Raw genomic sequence first — 2,709 nt, 5'->3', positions numbered from 1 at the left:
TAATAAATTATCCAAAATAATAAGCAGCAAAAAAGAAAAACCAACAATCAGTAAATACATACCTGGGAAACCTTGATTGAATTCAGAGTAGCTCAATTAAGTAACTAAGAATTCTAAAATCAGATCGTTGAAACAATTCTACTATCTGATTTTGTAAGTAAATGCACTTCTTTTAACAAAATAAGGATTTGTGTGATTTTGTTGAGCCATAAAATATCTAAGATAGTGAAACTGTTTCACCTACTGATTTTATTTTATTTTTTTATTTTTTAAGTTATGCATTCATGATTGCTTATTAGACTATGTTTAATAGCTTTGATATCAGATCTGTTCGGGACCAGCTAGGAATATTGTTTGATTCATGTGATTATATGCTCCGTCCACAATTGGGACCTACAATTGGGATGGTCTAGATAGCCATACATCACTGTCAGATCTTGTGGCTTTGGTGGTATCATAGGTCCCCATAAAAGAAAAGCAAACTAAGGTAAAAGCAATATAGCAGGTAACTTCATTCACAAACAATATGATGATGCAATCAGGCCACCTGTGACCGGCATATACAAGCAGAAGTTCACAAACTACAAAGTAACAGCCCCTAAGTCCTTGTGTTAAAAAATAATGCAAAAAAGAGTACAAGAAACATAAAAAGTTACCATATTTAGTTCTGGTGCATGCCTGTGACCTTGGTAGATGCTGTGAGGAAAAATAACAAGTTGTGAAATAAGAAATATCACCACTTTTGTGGTATTCATCATTAAAGAAAAAGGGAAAAATAACCTGGAACTGCATTATGAGGATTCTGTTTATGACCTTTGCCAAGCCCACAATATTCATACATTAGACATGAGATAATTAATGATGCACAGATTTGTGAAATTACCTCGGTGAATTTGGATATTCAAAACTTCTAAGTGGTGATGTTAGTAGTGTTTATCAAGAATGGTGATCAGAGAAATTTAGAAATATGACAAACCAAAACAAAAATTATCCTTCCATAAGAAGTTAGCTGAAGGTATTGCAAATACAACGCTTCTGACTATTCCTTAAAGAACTAATGAATCAAGTCATCAAAAAAGCAAATAACCATGACATTATGCTCCTAACAGTTCCATGAGACAACAAAAAAGAAAAGAAAAGTCAAGAGAGTGCCAAATTCTCAACCCTTATTTTTTGCTTATGAACTCATGAAGGGCTATCTGTTTAACTACTTTGGGAAAAGAAAACGAAAAATATTAAGTAGCCAGTGGAACATTGGGAAATAGTGAAAGCCTGAACTGAAGTGAGAGACACGGCTGAATGTCGACCCCTAGTGCGAGCCTACAAATGGGCAAAACCATTTATCCACCAAACAGGAGAAACCTTACATTTTCACCTTTAATTGGCTAAAGAAGCAAAGAGGAAAAAATGCTTCTCAGACACATAGGATGTATATGCATTGATATGGTTGTAGTATAGTAGTAGAATTTATTTTGATTATGATTTTCTATATTCTTAGGTGTGCATACGAATAGATATTCATATACAAACTGTAGAATCCATAAATATTAGTAGCAAGTCCACATTGAAAGCAAGTCCAATACTAATTCCACAAGCTGTACATGGAAGTCTTGATCTTTTATCAGTTGAAAGCAAAACCACATTGAAAGCAAGTCCAATACTAATTCCACAAGCTGTACATGGAAGTCTTGATCTTTTATCAGTTGAGAGAAAAACCACATTGAAAGCAAGTCCAATACTAATTCCAAGCATGAGCATCGATTGGAAAAGCAACACCAAGTCCTCGGACATAACTCTTCAAACAGAGGATAGGATCTGAGCACTTGCATTAGACAGCAAAATAAATATCTCCAGCCTGAAATTTGGATTGAAACATTTGCATCTATTTTTTATGGTCTTGAGAAAGCAAGACAAATCATCTGTATAATGCAAACAAGAGAGAGAGAGAGAGAGAGAGAGAGAGAGAGAGAGAGATTTTAGCTATGAAACCAGAAGCAAATCCACAAGTGTCTCAAACCAGGAGATTGGATAACAAACAAAAAGCATATGAAAATTTTCCAAAATCGGAAAAAATTTACCAGTAAAAAGCCCATTTAAAGATTGGAGATCGCCTATATCCATGCATAAAAAGCCCAAAAATCTCCAACCACGAGCAAATTCACCATATTAAGAACAAAACGCATACAAGTACTTCCAAGGCTCCAGCACAGACATTCTCGAGTTCAAAACTTATTTGCAGTATCCATCTCTAAAACAGCAGAAATCGCAAAACCTAGGAGGGAGGGAGGGAGGGAGGGAAAGGAAAGGAAGGGAATAGAATCGAGGGCAGAGGGTTGTTTTGGTGAAATGCCATTGTGGTGTGATTTTGGCTAAGATCTGTACCTGTTTGCAGTGAGTAAAAGGACCAGATCTGGCCGGACCTAGTGCTCTGCTCGTGCAGGATGGACAAGCACAAAAACTGCGGTTTTCGGTTCGTGCCGGAGGATGGAAGACAGAGAGAGAGAGAAAGAGAGAGAGAGGTAGATCGAGCGAAGAGGGAGATGGGTGGGTTTGAGAGTGGAGAGGCGGGGAGAGATCGAGCGGAGAGGGAGAGGTGCTTAGAGAGAGAGGCGCAGAGCCAGAGAGTCGGCGATGCGGAGAGGGAAAGGGCCGAATGAGATTAGGGCATCCATGATTTTGATTTAACAGTGGCCGTTTGCCCACGGCTGG

At 37.8% G+C, this 2,709-nt stretch overlaps 1 long non-coding RNA gene across 1 annotated transcript; it reads right to left on the bottom strand.

Annotated features, from left to right (window-relative positions):
- Positions 1-1,523: 1,523 nt before the first annotated feature.
- Positions 1,524-2,500, bottom strand: LOC131257500 (uncharacterized). Its single transcript, XR_009177460.1, has 3 exons — positions 1,913-2,500; positions 1,740-1,855; positions 1,524-1,660 (listed from the first exon to the last, which is right to left on the bottom strand). It is a non-coding gene; the product is annotated as an uncharacterized LOC131257500 (long non-coding RNA).
- Positions 2,501-2,709: the final 209 nt, after the last annotated feature.

Source organism: Magnolia sinica, chromosome 10 (assembly GCF_029962835.1).
Source record: "Magnolia sinica isolate HGM2019 chromosome 10, MsV1, whole genome shotgun sequence".
Lineage (NCBI taxonomy): Eukaryota > Viridiplantae > Streptophyta > Magnoliopsida > Magnoliales > Magnoliaceae > Magnolia > Magnolia sinica.
Note: the sequence above shows the minus strand (reverse complement) of the source record. Positions and strands in the feature narration are given on the sequence as shown.